Source organism: Colossoma macropomum, unplaced genomic scaffold (genome assembly GCF_904425465.1).
Source record: "Colossoma macropomum unplaced genomic scaffold, Colossoma_macropomum, whole genome shotgun sequence".
In the NCBI taxonomy this organism is placed as follows: Eukaryota; Metazoa; Chordata; class Actinopteri; order Characiformes; family Serrasalmidae; genus Colossoma; species Colossoma macropomum.
Window position 1 is genome coordinate 38,142,680 of NW_023494799.1, and position 17,935 is coordinate 38,160,614.

A 17,935-nucleotide genomic window follows, 5' to 3' on the forward strand; every position below is an offset into this window, starting at 1 on the left:
GTTTAGTTACTGCATAATTTTCTGTTAAACAAGTTTTCTGCTTATAATGAATAGAATGTATAGTGAATAACTTGTACAACCCCAATTCCAAAAAAGTTGGGACAGTAAGTGAAATGATAATAAAACAGAAAGCAGTGATTAGTAAATTCTGTTTGACCAGTATTAAATTGAAAACAGCACAAAAACACAAGATTTTATGTTTTACCATATGAACATGTTACAAAAAATTGGGACAGGAGCACGTTTACCACGGTGTTACATCAACCTTCCTTCTAACAACATTTAAAAATCACTTGAGGACTAAAGACACCAACTACTCCAGTTTTGAAAGCAGTTTTTGTTATACAGGTCTTTAGCCTCACATCCATACAGGACCTTTGTCATATTTTGAGCTTAATAAGACACACATTTTCAGTAAGAAACGGTGAGCAACCGTGTGCAAGTTACCCACTAACACCCCCCCATGCCTTGACAGACGGCTGGTTTTGAACTTTATGATGCTGGTAACAATCTGGATGTTCCTTTATTTCTCTGGCCCGGCAATTACGGTCAGAAAGGCTGACTCGTCAGACCACAATACACGTTTCCAGTGTGCATCGATCCATTTCTAGCCCAGAGAAGTCGGCAGTGCTTCTGGACACTGATGACATGTGAATTTTCAAAGCATTCCCAAGCCTGTGCGGTGATATCCATCACAGAAACATGCCTTCAAATGCAGTGCTGTCTGAGGGGTCAAAGGGCATGGGCATTCATTTGGGATTTTCAGCCTTTTCTTTTATGCATCAAGATTTCTTCAGATTGAAACTGAACGTTCAATGTTCCTGGTCTTAAATTGCTCCTGCGCTAACTTTTTTGGAACATACTGCAGGCATTATTTTCACAATGAGCGTATATATTTATAAAAACAATGAAGTTGATAAGCTTCCCAGAGAAAAGTCCTGTTTGAAATCAAAGTGAGACTTAAGCCATTTTCTCCTGTTTCTGAAATTCGTTTCAATAAAAAATAAAACTCAAATTTTCTCTCTTGGATCAAAATGTTGTCATACATGATTAACTCTTCAGCGTCTGACTCGTCTCAGCCCAGTCTGAGCTGAATAGTATGTCCATAAGAAGAATGTAAGATCTCATTGTTTTCTTATACAGCTCTGTTCTAAATCACAGACCTCTCTGAGCAGTCGGTCAGTGTAGGAGGAGAACTCACGTTTTTCTCATTAATTACCAGAACTTCTCTCAGTGAAATGCTGATGTTAATCTCCTCTTTTCTCCTAAGGGGGGTTTAGTAGAAACTATTCAGAAATCAGTGATCCTTCATTAGTGCATTATGGAGATCTGCTTTATTTCTCTGAGACAATCTTAAGAAAGATTTTTTTCCCTCTGGGGCATTATATGTTTTAACTTTTAATTGTACTGTTTTTGTTCAAATACAGGTCAACGTAGATTCATAAATCACTGCTTTCTGTTTTGTTTGCACAATACTTACTATCCCAGCTTTTTTGGAATTGGTTTGTACCATAATTAAATAATTGAAGGGTTTCCTCTGACATTTGTCCAGTACTATAGGTCCCTTAAGGAGCAAGTTGAGCCCCCCTACCCCCACTTTTATAGTGGGGAACAAACATATGCTTTTGCTCTCCAGTCTACTTTCAGGGTACATAATTATCTGAGCACATTTTCATGTAATTCTATCAACCTACCATAAAACAAAATTGTAATTTGCAGACAGCATATAAAGGTAAATTAAATTTAGTGCATTTGTGAGCGTTGGCGAAAGTTATAAACAGCAGCTTTAAGTATCTTATAATTGTAAGCAAATCGCAAACAGCTATAACCTTCTTTATGTTAGCTACCTGACGCAGAGTAGCTTTTGGCTAATGTTAGCAGGTGACTAGCTCGTGCCAAGTAATTTTTCCTAGGAATGTTTTAGGATTATTGAAGCGAAGTCATCATACAAACCAGCAGCCGTCAGTAATTAATAGTGAAGCTTCCCAGTAACGCACAAAATCTGATCCCCATTCTATGATATGAGTTATTCTTTAAACTCCAACCCTTTTGTAACTACAACTGGGCACCTCATTTTTACAGTATGCCACAATGTTTTGGGTGGGGTAGCTGTAAATCAGATACCCGAAAAACCCAAGAGATGTAGGATCTTGATTATACAGTGTGGGCCACTTTGTTGGCTAGCTTAGCTAACATAGCAAGACCTAGAGCAGCATAAACAGTGTTTCTTTGTTCCTTAGTCTATTTAAACCCACTGACAATGGACGTTGCTCTTTTCACTTTCAGAAATCTAATGAGTGTTATAGTTTTTTTTTAATTAACGCATGAAAAAGTACAAAAGTTATGAAAGAGTTTATGAAAGGGAGAGTACAGATATAAGGACACAAAAAGTTGAACCTGTTTAGATCAGTGGTAGAACATGCAAAAAATAACAGAAAAAGTTTGGCTCAAGTGGGTAAAAATACATTTAAACATACATTAAGCTTCTCTGAAGTGCAGAAAAAATACTACTCTTATTTCCATCTCATATACATTGCTAGGATTGCTAAGCTATTTAAGGAAGCTGGGCTGTGATCTGTAGTGTTTAGTCTCCGTCTTTATCCTATTAGCGCTATTAAGCTGCTATGGGGTCAGGATGTAAGTAGGAGACGTTTTGCCTACTCCTCTTTTAAATTTGGAGTTAATTGGTCCAGAAATATTGAGAGTTAAGGCTACACAGTGGTTGACACAGTACCCAGTACAATTAGCATGCTATTTGCTAGCAAACTCAGGTCAAGCCCATATCAGGTCTTTATGTTGACGATTAACTTTCCCCATAAACATGAGATGTGAGAGGCAGAAAGTGGTGTAACAAATAAATAAATAAATAAATAAATAGATAGATAAACAGGTGTTATATTGCCAAGAAGGACCTACAGTCTTCACAAGGAGCACTATGGGCTTTAGTAATGAATTCATGAGCCTTTTGGTCACACAAAACCCAAATGAGACTCTGCAGTACTTCTGTTCCATGGTTGTTAGGAGTCCACTCTGATCATCAAGGTTAGAACTAACAGCAGATAACTTTTTTTTTTCCATTGAAAAGATTTATTTAATGTTTTACTAAGAAGCAGCCTCAGTACTCATTCAAGGAAATGGCCATCTATTCCATCATGGATGAACAGGGCCCCTGACTTGGGGTGAAAAGCCTTTTTTCAACATTCTGGGAAAGGATCAGGAGCTCCGCATGTTTCCAGCTGTCTGCCTCTCGCCAGCTCTTTCTCCTCCGCTCCGTCTCCGTTCTCTGAGTGCTACAGTACAGCTGGGCTTTTCCATGCTGTTCCAGTCTTGTCCTCAAACTCGCACACTTTGGCGAAGGGGTGGGGGCAAAAGGAATAAACGGCAAACCACATGGCCCGCATCACACAGACTAGGCCTTTCAGCCTGCACATCGCCCTCGCTGACCCAAAGCCTCACTTAGCCTCTCCAGAACCTGCCTTCTTTTCTCAGATACCAAAACGTTGGCGGTGCCTTGGAGCTTCGGGTGAAATGATTTGCGCTGACCTGGTTTCGTCCTCTGAAGGCAGCGTCAAGGGGTGAAGTCAAGGCAACGTGACAGACAGCGAGAGCTGCCGAGTGGAAAGAATGCACATCAGGTATTACGTTCACAAACAAGCGCTGATTTCCACTGTCATGCACACAACCATAGAGACTCATCTTTCAGTCTGGCTTTGCCCAGCCTGCTCATCATTTTCAGCCCTAGTTTTGTTTCTGTGGTAAAGACTATGTTAGTAGGTCACCTCATTCTCACTAATTCTAATGAAAGGTTTAGGCAGTTTTCCAAAAGTGTAATATTGGCATGATTTTATGTGATAAGAGGTGGGATTCATCTTATCATCTGTCTTATGTCTTTGTATTACAGCATTAGTGTCAAACCCACCCAGACCATGACGTAGTAACACTGGTAAGTGTCAGATGTGATGGTTGTTGCGGTATTTAGGAGTAATGATTGTTGTTTGGTTTTAGACACTTTGTACTCTTGTAGAGTTAGTCATTTGTCTGTGTTTATCATTTTGTACTGATGATAAAGCACTTTATTACTCCCTAGAGTTGAATGATACAACCCAGGACAGTGACTGTTCTACTGGAAGCTTTCCTTATGAGCAAAAGCTGAGTGTTTTAGTTTTCTTATTCCCAGCTTACACTGAACAGGCATAACATTATGACCACCTCCTTGTTTCTATGCTCATTGTCCATTTTATCAGCTCCACTTACTATATAGGTGCACTTTGTAGTTCTCTGTTCTCAGTTTCTCTGCACACTTTGTTAGCCCCCTTTTACCCTGTTCTTCAGTGGTCAGGACCCCCATGGTCCCTCACAGAGCAGGTACTGTTTGGGTGGTGGATCATTCTCAGCACTGCAGTAACACTGACGTGGTTGTGGTGTGTTAGTGTGTGTTGTGCTGGTCTGAGTGGATCAGACACAGCAGTGCTGCTGGAGTTTTTAAACACCTCAGTGTCACTGCTGGACTGAGAATAGTCCACCAACCAGAAATATCCAGCCAACAACGTCCTGTGGGCAGCGTCCTGTGACCACTGATGAAGGACTAGAGGATGACCAACACAAACTGTACAGCAGCAGATGAGCTATCATCTCTGACTTTACATCTACAAGGTGGACTGACAAGGTAGGAGTGTTTAATAGAGTGGACAGTGAGTGGACACAGTGTTTAAAAACTCCAGCAGCACTGCTGTGTCTGATCCACTCAGACCAGCACAACACACACTAACACACCACCACCACGTCAGTGTTACTGCAGTGCTGAGAATGATCCACCACCCAAATAGTACCTGCTCTGTGAGGGTCCATGGGGGTCCTGACCACTGAAGAACAGGGTAAAAGGGGGCTAACAACATATGCAGAGAAACAGATGGACTACAGTCTGTAACTGTAGAACTACAAAGTGCACCTATATAGTAAGTGGAGCTGATAAAATGGACAATGAGCGTAGAAACAAGGAGGTGGTCAGAATGTTATGCCTGATCGGTGTATGTCTCCAGTGAAATGTCACTATTCACCATTTGTTTCTCTTTTATTTGGTGGGTACACATTCATCTGAACCTTTTACTTAGTGGTATGTCTTTTCATGTCATTTGTGGTCATGAGCACGGACGTCATCTAATGGCATGCTTACATTTCAGCAAAGAATACTGTTGGAGATTGAGTCCATGTAAGTGAATGAACATTGTCATTATAGCTGGCAAAATGAGGAACACGTATCTCCAATTCAGCTTGGCCAAGGCATGAGTTTATAACAGTTCTTCAAAAATAAAGATCAAACCATACTGACGCATGGTCAACCATCTCAAACCATCCTGGTTCCACTTGGAGACAGTCTTCTATGTAAATTGGGTGAATGACGATGGAGAAAAAAAAAGTCTATGGAAACATTCCCTTACTCCAGCTGCATCCTCACAACAACTCACAACAGCTGTCATATTTGTCTGGACTCAGTCAGCTGCCTGCTGGATTATATAACAGAACAGTGGTGTCCTAAGGTGAGGGAGTCATGTTTATGAACACTGCCGTTAAAATTCAATACATTAATAGTTATCTAAATGCATTTTAAACTACTTCAGTGAGGTGGTATGTGATAGATTGGACTAAGTGATGACAGTCTGTTGAACATTATTTGTCCTCGAAGCTCACTGAAAAAAAAACACGAGTAAGAATGATTTTAGCCATCACTGTTTTCTGTAACACAGTGGGGAACCTTCAGGGCCTTCAGAGAAGGTCTAATGATTTCTGTGAATAAAATAAAGTCAGTATTTTTTAGTTAATTTTTATTTAATCATTATGCTTATTGTATTTCAATTCTACAAGAATTGTAGTAAAACTCTTGTTCCATTAGCTGGGTTTCCACTTCACAAATATTATGTGCATTTATGAAATTTCAGCAGAAAAAAATGCAAATTTAGTCATGTTTCTAGCCACGCCAGTTATGTTAAGATGCTTTAGATGACATAGGCTTCCGTGATTAGGGGCTACATTGGTTTTAACTTGGTTTTTGCTTTGAGTAGAATTATCTTTACAGCCATTTACCACGCTGGGCAGGACGAGCACTGGCCTACCTGATGAGGGCTGAAGTCTGAAGTGCCACCCCGACTATGTCCATCTTGGAACTGGGAACACATACTCACCAGACAATTCTGGGAGCCCATTGGTCAGAGCCATTTTTCAAACGAGCTTTGGTTAGGCATTTCAGAATGTCGAAAAAAACAACCTTACACCTTACACACTTCGGCTTTCGGCTTAATTTCTAATTTTCCCAGCTCATCTTAGTGTAAAACTCCTTTTGTGATAATTGAATGTTTTCATAAATTTTGGGCTTTTCTGTTCAGGTTTTTTTTTTGCTTTTTTCAAAATTTGCAAATAATTGGAGGATAGAAAACCCGCTATTGGTAAAGTTTAGTTGAAGGCCAAAGGACTCAATTTTTAAAACACCCAAATAAAATTATCCGATCAGAATTTTTTTCTCCCTTGTGGTATCTAGGCAGATACAGCCAAGCAAGTGCTCCTACTGGCTAAGACATCAGGAGGTAAACTGAAGGCCTAACGTGTCAGAGAAACCACTAATATAATTAGGAACTGACAGTGGAATCAACCAATCACATTTTGATTTCCAATAAATGGAACCAAATATGTCAATCTAGGCCTTCTGGAAGTCCTAAATACATCACTGCCTGAATACAAGCCATAGTCCACCCAGGATTCAGTCAGTTGTTAGAAATGGAAAACAGTGGCAGCTCTATGCCAGGGCTCTTTACTGTAGGAGCCACTGTAAAACTGCTACATACAAGGTTAAATGTATGTAAATGTCTGTTACAAGCTTCAAATAAAACATAGAATGTCTTACAAGCTTGTCTGATATGTCTGATATTAATCTAGAAGAGCCAAAATGTTTGTGTCAATCATCATTAGTGTAGTTTGTTATCATAGAGGTGTTTTCCACTTGTTTTTGACCAAGTTTTGGCATTAATGGCACAAACCGAAGGCCGTGCTATTTTAGTCACAGGTCACCACTGCTGAAACATGACTTCATAAGTGGAGTCCATATCCAAAGATCACTTTAGAAAAACAATTTGTGTGAGAGGCAACACTGAAACGTAACATGTTGATGAACTTGTCAACATTCATCCCAAGACAAGACCAAGGTTCCAGTTACAGGCTGGAAAAGTGTGTCAAGAGGCCACATTTGATCATAATGTGGACCATAAAGCCCCAACCCAATATAGAACATAAACACAACAATCTGGCTTTCATTTGCAAGTCCCAAAGTGGGCGTTGGCGTCGCACCGAACGCTATGCACACATATTTAAAAATAGCATGCGAGGACTCAACAGAGTGGGCAAGCAGACTGTTAATTTGAAGTGTCTCTTTTCTAATTCTTTAATCAAAGAAAAGTGGATGGTATAGGTCCTTACATCCCACAATAACAGAGCAGTAAAGTCTCAAACACTGCTAAGACGTCACAGTGATGAGTGGAGTGTAACCCAATCTGGGAGGAGGCGAGAGTTTACCAAGCAGAGAATGAAAGAGAACAGAAGAGGTGGTATGAGCCAGGGGACGCAAAACCCTCAGAAACCATGATGGGATGGGTCCCTATCTGGGTGCCTCTCTGGCGCCAAGCACAGGCAGGGACGAGAGCACATAAACTAAAGAGTTTAAAGATGCTTCAGCAGCCAGGCCTGATTCTCATTAAACCCTGATGATCCAGGTCATAAACAGCTCAGCTTTAAAAAAAATCCTGCTTTTTCCTTTCCAGTGACATTCTCCCTACAACAGCCACTCACTGAATGGCAGTCCATCAGAAATATCTCTGTTGCGATGCAAAGGATCCAGCTGCAAGTCTGAATAAAGCAAGTTGAAAGCAGTAAACACTTCCATTGAGTTTAGTAAATGAATAATCTTTCATATTCAGCAGTGCACTGTGTAGAATTCAGATGTTTACATCGCTTCCACATGAATAAACATAACGTCTTGTTTAAATAAAGTAAGTTGTGCAGACATATTTTATTCATGAGCAAATAAATTCAATGCATCGCTTTTTTCTGTGTGTAACATCAACCTGGTGAAGTTAAATAAGGCAAAAGACTTTGGCTCGGACGGTGCGGTGAGTTCTCCAGACACTTCTACTGCTCTCTCAGGTAGCTATAACCGACAGGACTCTCTACTGTGTAATGGATTTATGACAGGAAACCAGGCTGCTTAAATATAGCCATAGGGAGAGTTTCTTCTTCCGCAACCTGAATTTCAATCAGCGCTCTTTAACACGGGAAGCCTACGGGTTAATCCCATATTAAACACACCAAAAGCATGAATACGGGTCTACAAAGAGGAACCCTAACACTTTATTGAAACTCTTAGAAGCCTAGAACAGGAGGAATTCCATCAATGTTTCACAATTCAATGGCTGAGATGTAAATAAAAGCTCAGATGTCTTTACAGTGGTGATGAGAGGAACCAGGAGTCACAATACCTACAATGCAAATATAGCCATTTTATCTACTATACAAAATGAACCTAAACGTCCTTTGAGTTTTATATGTAATGTTGATGATAGTACAACTGGAGTACATCTGAAATAATATATTTTCTACTGGGGGTCAGTTCGCCTCACACCCTTCATGCATGTTTCCACCATGAATGAATTTTTAAAAATATGTTCTGGGCCAAAACTAAATCTAAAAAACTACTATAAAACAGTGTCTCAGACATCAGGCCCTGTATTTGTAACCATTCCAGGGAATAACGTTCTGCGAGGGAGCTTTTAGAGGCAATTAATGCTCTGAACATCACCGATGTGAGCAGCTTTGTTTACATCTTAGTGATTTAATTATGCAGACATTTTGATGATCTGGTGGAATTCCCCTTCTTCATACAACATCTGCTCAGCCGGCTGACACTAATATTGTGACATCACGTTGAAGCTCTGCACACCTGCAGCCTTTTAATGAATTTTAATTGCTTATTGTTAATGAACTATTGTTTCTCGGTGATAAGGGCCGAAAATGACTAACGATGACAATAGACATTCATAACTGCAGTTGATGTCACAGGCTTTCAGGTTCAGATAAAGCCCATTGTTTGCCAGCCTTCTAATCATCGTAGAAGGACGTGGTTCGATGGGCTCAGCCATCTGTTTTTTATTCAAATACGCACTGACTGAGACCAGGGGCTTTGATGTCATTTCTGGCAGAGCTTTTAATAAGAGACTCAATAAAACAATGCCTTTTCATCAGTCCATCTCCAAGTGAGTGTGGTTTTAATTTATTACGAGCCAAAGATTGAAAGGTTTTGTTATTAACTTACTGTCAGGAATAAAACGCTGGTGATGCTCACTGTTTATCATTTTAATTAAAACTCTATGTCAAGGCAGCAGCTAGGTCAGCACGTTGGCCCATTCTGTTTGACAACGGGACTGGTTTCAGGCCTAATGCGAAGGGTGAAGTACCAGCAGGGGTGGTCTTTGTCAGATCATTTCAATCTGAGGTGCGATTCACACCCTCCTTTTCTCTCTTCCACCCAGGAAATGGAACGGGTGGAGTTTCTAATGAAATCTCCATGCTGGACTTCCACAAGTCATGGGCAGCTATTGCAGGCTGCTCAGAGGGCATCAAGTGCACTCCTGGTATGTTTGCTCTCAAAGCAGATATGCCAGTCACATCGCAGGACTTCCTCTTTGTGCATGTCCAAGAATGACTCTCAGAATCTGCATGTTGTCCTGCTGCTGGTGTTTGTCCAGAGGACTTCTGGGCCGAGGCACACAATAAATCCCAAACAGAGGAGGGTTATGCGAGGACACGGGGGCAGCTGTGTTTGAAGTGACATGGCAGGAATGTGTGTCCACCCTTTTCCTTATTTACTGTCCACCTAATGCACAACGCCAAGGTTTATTTCTGCATTTATCCTGCTTATAAAGACATCGCTTCAAAAAAATAACGCACATTACAGATTAATGAACCACTTTCACAGCTCTGCATTCCACTTCTCTTGAGATGCTAACATTTCATGTTAGGTTGCTACCTCAGCTGCAATTCCTAATATGGCCAGAAGTGGCCAGTCAAGTCCAGGAGATATTAACAATAACACAACACTTACATACACAGATCATTTCTAATCATAAATAAACAAAACAACAGTCTATTTTTATTTCTTCAGACAGGCCAACAGGGCTCCATATGTGGACTTTTTGTAGCATTTTCAGCTTAATGTAGTTATGTTATTACTGAAGTTTGGGGGGAGGAGCATGGCTGAAACCCCTCCTTCTTCCAATCTAATGCCCTATAAATTTACATCTCACTTTCTGTTCCCGTGATGAAGCGTTCGCAATCCTCACCGCCGCCCCATCTCTTCCCTGTTCCTCAGTCCTACATCAGCCCTACTACAGCTGTGAGGGGGTCCGGCCTTCTAGATACAGGCAGAAGCCGCCCAGAACTCCAACCCAAGTTCTCTTTACATGATTAAAAGGTTCTTTGCATGGTGAAGTGGTTCTTGAGATTGATAGAGAATGTGTTATATATGATTCTATATAGAACCTTTTTGAAAAGGGTTCTATATAGCACCAAAAGGGGTTCTTCTATTGTTACAAGTTTGATATTGTTGCAATAGCATAAACCTTTTTGGTGCTAGCTAGAACCATTTTCAAAAAGGTTCTATATAAAACCATATACAATAAATTTTCTATGAATCTGAAGAACGCTTTCATGATGCAAAAGATCCCTTTAATTATACAGATGGTTCTTTGAGTGTTCATGGTTTTATATAGAACCATTTTCTTTACTAAATAACCCTTAAAGAAACTTCTTTTTAAGAGGGTAGAATTACCAGCTGGTTTCATGTTTCTGGTTTCATGCGCCTTCTCTGTGCAGATCAGAGACATCGAAGTACAACCCATAACCAGAAAAAGTAGGGATGGTATGGAAAACGCGAATAAAAAAGAAGGCAGTGATTTCTAAAATTTACTTTGACTTGTATTTCACTTGCAGACAGTATGAACACAAGATATTTCATGTTTTGTCTGGTCAACTTCATTTCATTTGTAAATATACATCCATTCCTGCCATTCAGGCCTGCAGCACATTTCAAAAAAACGTTCAGAAGGGGGAAATTTAGGGCTAGAAATTAGGTAAAATAATGAAATAATTATGTGATTTAAAACAGGTGATGCCAACAGGTGATTGTAATCATGATTTGGCACAAAAGCATCATCCAAGAAAGGCCCAGTCATTTAGGAGCAAACGATGGGCCTAGAATCGGCGGTCTGCCAGCATATGTGTAAGAAAATTATTGAGATAGATCGATAGATAGATAGTACACAGACAGACAGACAGACAGACAGACAGACAGATAGATAGATCTTTATTGATCCCAAAGGGAAATTGCAGTGTTTCAGTAGCAAGACATATAATTGCACATAAACTTACATAAACTATGCAGAAAAATAGAAATAAATTGAGACATAAGTTAAAGTACAAGAGAAATAAAATAAACGTCTATCTATTTGCATATTTCCATGGCGTATGAGACAGATTTGTTGTACTTACATGACAGCGGGCATGGAGTGGTATGAGGTAAACTAAAAACACAGATTATAGACAAAACTAACTCGGAGTTGCATCAATATTACAAAGTGCATAGCGAAAGTGTCATTACAGTAGTAGTTCTGATATATTGCACAGTGTGTATTATTAGGAGAGGAGAAATGTTTAAAAGCATTATTACTCAAAGAAAGGGTTTGGATATTTCACCCTTAATGATGCATAATTTAATTAAAATTTTCAAGGGATCTGGAGGAGTTTCAGTGCGGGGGGCAGCGGTGCAAACATGCTTTAAAATGCGAAATATGCCTTGAATTTCTTGTCTGTATTCAAATACTGTTTAGTGGCACATACTTGCATTACTCACATGAACTATGTGCTTTTAAAATTAGTTGTGTGCTTTTGCGTCTGGTCTGAGATGCACAATAGACTGTTCCACAAGCAAAGTTTAACTTTTAGTTTTTTTTGTTAAGTATTTATCAAGTCTTTTTGATGCAGAAAAATGCCTTTTTTTCAGGGTCAAAACCGTGAAAATTACAAGGAAAGATATACAATTTTTATAATACATAGTCAAGTTTTTTAAAAAAACATTGTAAAATTGCATTTTTATTAAAAATATTTTGTGATTAATAGTTTTGTCACTTGTGTCATCATAACATTTTAATATGTTTTTAAATGTACTTTGAATTTAAATTTTTTTGGGGTCACAAGTTGGGTGGAGAAGTATCATTTCGGATCTCTCTGTGTGTCACTGGTTTTAAAAATCCCATTTTGTGATATTTATTCAAAATAATTTCATAATTAAACATTTTTAGGCTTTTAATTGATTTAGCAATTTTAAGCAAAGCTGCATGTGTCAGCCTTTCTGCCATTGGTGTCAGACTCTTTGTCTATATCTATTTTTTGGTACAAGGATGATTAACCGAACAATTAATCAGTCACTATACATATTTTATTCAGTGTATACATATGAAAAATTTCAATAACAGACATTTCATTTTTGAGAAAATCACTTTCAGTGATTTCATACTTGCTGAAATCTTGATTTGCTTTCAAAAACATCTAAAAAATACAGTGCACATTCAGCTCTGTTTTCATTAAAAGTGTCAACAGACAAAATTGGAAAATAAGATATTTATTTTTATTTAAATTGTTTTTTTTTCCACTCCAAATGCCACCCTGTTCAGGGAAAGACCTGCTGGCGCATGCCTACCTGTACAGTACGGTTCAGGTAAGCACAGCAGGGAGCTTTACAAGTTTCTGTATACACCTCAGTTCTCTGCTCACTTTTTCCAGCTGTTTTAAGTCTGAGGTTAAGCAGCTAAGCAGAGGCGAAGCTGCACTCCTGAACACCATGTACGCTCACCCACCTGTGAGCCGGCTCCAAGGGCTGAGAGATGGATGGGGGTGAAGGAATAAGGCTGTGGGTGAACAGGGGAACGGGCCTTGGCAGCAGCGGGACTGTGGCATGAGCCTCCAACACACCTGATCACATACACAGACCCTAGAGAGGCAAAGCCACACAAAACTAAGCAGCGCTTCTCACGTCACACCTGAGGCCGCAAACAGGAGAGTACTTTTCCACTCAGGAGTACTTTTAAAGGGGCAGGTTGTCAAAAAGCATTAATGAATAGATTCGTTTAAGTCATATGTGAGTATTACACGTTTATACATTTCATATATGAAGGTCTGTAGCCCTGTATCTCCGCTTATAGTCGTAGCATTCTTCCAAACAAGGTTCAGAATTGGCAAAGAACTTCTTCTTTATTCTGTCCTTGGCTTTTGTCTTGGTCTGCCTGGAGTTTAGTGTTCAAAGTTTCCTCTTAAAATGATGGCTCAGAATTTTCCTTTTAACATAATGTAATGAGCCGAGACACGTTTGGTGCCTGAAGAGAGTCATGAAACCAATATTTACCAGTATTTAAAAAGTAGTGGAAGCTTATACCTCACCAGTTAACATCAAGCAAACTGCAAGTCACATTTGCTTCAAACTGTGTTGAACTGTTTGTGTCATCTGAACCGATGGCTGTAAACTTTCATTATTTGTTGGCTATATTGTATTTGGAACAATGCTGGAGGATTTGTGTGAATTCCCAGCAGGCCAGCACTGTTTTGGGTCGGCTCCTGTGAGCTGATGTATACTCATATACACCGATCAGGCACAACATTCTGACCACCTCCTTGTTTCTGCACTCATTATCCATTTTATCAGCTCCACTTACTATATAGGTGCACTTTGTAGTTCTACAGTTACAGACTGTAGTCCATCTGTTTCTCTGCATACTTTGTTAGCCCCCTTTTACCCTGTTCTTCAGTGGTCAGGACCCCCATGGACCCTCACAGAGCAGGTACTATTTGGGTGGTGGATCATTCTCAGCACTGCAGTAACACTGACGTGGTGGTGGTGTGTTAGTGTGTGTTGTGCTGGTCTGAGTGGATCAGACACAGCAGTGATGCTGGAGTTTTTAAACACCTCAGTGTCACTGCTGGATTGAGAATAGTCCACCAGCCACACACTCCCCACTTCAAGTGGTACAGCCCCACGTTGCTGATTGTAATGACATAAATATATAGAGATTTCAAGAAAACAACATTTGTCACAACAATCGTCATGATTATGAAATAAATATTCCGAGATGCCAAGCAGACAAATGAAAATAACTCCCTATCTAAAAATATGTGAATCCAGGACTTCCTTACAGAACAGAAGTTAATTTAAATTGTTGTTGCATTTAAATTAATTAATTAATTAATTATGTGAGATGAATAAAACCAGTTTAATTTAACAACATAAAGGTTTTTTCTAAGTTAAACTGACAAACCATTTTTTACAGAGCAAGCTGGAACAGACAGAACATCCACCCCCCTAAAACTCAAAACTCGAGTGCATTGATTTTTATTCAATGTTCAGCATACTGTATTGAACTTAATCCAAATAAGCTCTCTGTGTAATGAAACATGCATTTGGTCGGTGTTCTTTGAGTGCTGATGATATTCATGATATACTCAGAAAACCATATTTTGACATATTGTGACATAATTTATCACAAAGGGATAAAATATTTTAACATTGCCCACCCCCTGGACATTAACCATAATTGTAAGATATCATTATTCTGTTATGTAATAAAAGGCCAGAGGAATCCAGAGCAGGCAAAAAAGCCACAGTTTCCACATTTATCCAAAATCATGTAATAATTTCCTATTACTTAAATGTTCCACAGACATTTAAATGAAAATGTAAAATGTTTTTTGTTGCAAACCGAAGCCCCCATAATTTGACACGGGATAACCCTTGAGTAATAACAAGGCCAAAGTCAACCGAAGGGCAGCAAACCTTAGAAACCCTTTGGAATGTACTGGCACGCAGGTATGCTGCAGTCTGCGTTCAGGCACTGCCACATGGGACATCTCATGTTTTATTTCCATATGATGCAATAAAAGCTGCAAAAGTCACCCAAAATGTAAATATTGAGCTATAAAGTCTTTTGAGATCCTGACATCTCACCTCAGGTGAGACTTAAAAACACATGACGGTAACCTCAGACCTGCTACATGGTTATTTCAGACATAAACACAACCATCAGTTCTTTACCATGTTCTGGCGAAAAGACCCACAAACCAGACATAGGCGGGGTCTTGTAAGCTGTGGCTTAGCTAAGGGTCTGCCCGGTGTCTTTCAGATGGCCTTGGTGCCAAGGCAGCATGTGTGATGAGAAAGCAATCCAAAAAGAGCAGCAGGTAAAACGCTGTCAAAGGTTACAATTCGAATGGTCATTTCAAAAGACAACTTCAAACGATATGTTGTTCATAAACTGCAACCATAGCTATATTGATCACTGTGCTTTTCGCAAATAAGAGCTGCAAATATTTTCTGCATTTGGTGGCACATCCTACCAAATGGAAGCTTTTCAAAAGTGGAAAACTGGCCTTTTCTTTTTACAAGCCAGAGGTACTAGTCAGGCTTAAAGATCACGCCAGCTGCACAGAGCAGATGATACCTCTTTACAACTGCCCCAATTCTTTTGTTGACAATTAATTTTACGTGGACTACACAAAGTGGAGCCAAAGGGGACACTAAAAGTATCACAGCTTTCAAAGGACCAGGGTGGAACATCCAGATCTTGACGCAAAATAAGTAGGAGGTTAAATACTAGCAAAACTTCAGAGCCTCTAAGACGCCCTCAAGCTCGTTCAAATCATCTGTCACTTCATAAACTGCAGTGATGGCTTTTCTGATTACTGTACCTGTTTAACATTTAAAGTGCTTTGTATGCAGTCTTGCGTTTTCACCGAATAGAAGCTTTTTAAAAGTTCCTTTCTCCAAGGCCAAAAGTAAGTACACACCCCTGCTAATTATTGAGTTTTCAGCCACGCTCATTGCTAACAGGTGTAGAAAATCAAGTACATAGCCATGCAGTCTCCACAGACATACACTGACATTAGAATGGATCATACTGAAGAGCTCAGTAACTTTAAACATGGCACAGTCATAGGATGCCACCTTGCACACAAGTCTGAGATCACTGTGCCATACCAAGCGTCGGCTGGAGTGGTGTCAAAGCATGCAGCCACTGGACTCACTGGGCACAGTGGAAACATGTTCTCTGGAGTGATGAAACATGCTTCACCATCTGGCAGTCTGATGGACAAATCTCAGTTTGGTGGACACCTGGAGAACACTACCTAACAGAATGCATAGTGCCAAAGGGACTAAACAGTAAAGTTGTGGAGGAGGGATGATGGTCTGGGTCTGATAATACTAAGACATTTTAGACAAGTATATATTTCTAGCTTTGTGGCAACAGTTTGAGCCCTCAACTCCACTCAACACATTTAGGATGAATTGGAACATAGATTGCGAGCCAGGCCTTCTAGTCCAACATCTGTGCCTGACCTCACAGATAAACTTTCGACTGAATGAGCACTAATTCCCACAGACACACCACAAAATCTTGTGGAAAGAGTTCCTAAAAGAGTGGCATGTCCACATAGTTTTGGCCTATAGTGTAGGTATTAGAAAAGGTACCAATCATACTTACAGACCACACAAGTTGCATAGAGCACAAGTACTCAGTACATCCGTCCCAGTTCTTCTGACGACAGTAACCATACGTGCACAGCTTTGTATGACAGCTTTGAGCGGAACAGGTTAGAACATGTGGATTAGATCCAGGACTGGAACATCTTCTGAAAGCTGCTTCATTGTCCCTTCCAGACAGTAAATAACTACTAGAGACTATGAGGAGGAAACTAAATAGGCCAGAGGATTATGTAGATTTCCAAGAAAGAGAGCAGTAAGGGTTATATGCAGAGGTGGAGAGTAACAAATTACGTCTACACTCATTACAGCTCGAGCACAATTTTTTAAAGTTCCCCTGAAATGAAAGTCACAGTACTTTTATTTTAACATTACTACTTTAATTTTCAGTAACTGTTACAGAGTAAAAACAATTAGACGCATTTATGGCATTTGCTCTCATCCAGAGCAGCTTGGTCATTTTACACGGGTAGGCGAGGATAGTGTTAGGAGTCTTGCCCAAGGACTCTCATTGGTGTAGTGTCAGATGCTTACCCAGGTGGATATTGAACCCCAGTCTATAGCATAGAAGGCAGAGGTGTTACTCTTTACACTAAACCAACCACAGAGCAAGATACAGAGCAAACCAATCAGAAGAAGCCCAATTAAATGTAAAAGGTTCAGTTCTGAAAGCCACAGTGGGGGACAAAGTACACAAACCATGTACTTGAGTTAAAGTAGAGATACCCAAGGTAAAATATTACTGCAGTAAAAGTAGAAGTTCCTCCCTTTAGACCTCTACTTGAGTAAAAGTACAAAAGTATTTGACTTCAAATGTACTTAAGTATCGAGAGTGAAAGTACGAAAAGAGTAATTATGACTCTGATGTCCTATTATAATTTTTATAACGACTCTTGCTTTATCAGCTCATTTTAGGTGAAAATACTCCAGTGTCACTCTTTATACACAAACATTTTAATAGTGTCATTAATTAGTGTCGCTGATGTCTATTAAAATTATCATAAGCACAAAACACTGAAGGCAAACAGTTTCCATTAGGTAGAACTGAGTGGCTCTGAAATCACTTTTGTGAACAAGCAAAGTTTCAGTTTAAGATTTATTTGCAACTTTATTACAAGCTTAAGTTTAATAAAAACTTGCTTTAAACTCAGATTCACAAATGAGTTTTCCTTTACTAAACTGCATCTGTAGGTCTCTGATCATAAACATAAACTAGCAAAAACAAATTTACTATAAAATGAAAGTGTTTGTATAAATTCAGAAAAATGACACATCAGTCACAACTGCATATGTGTACATATTTCTATATTGTGG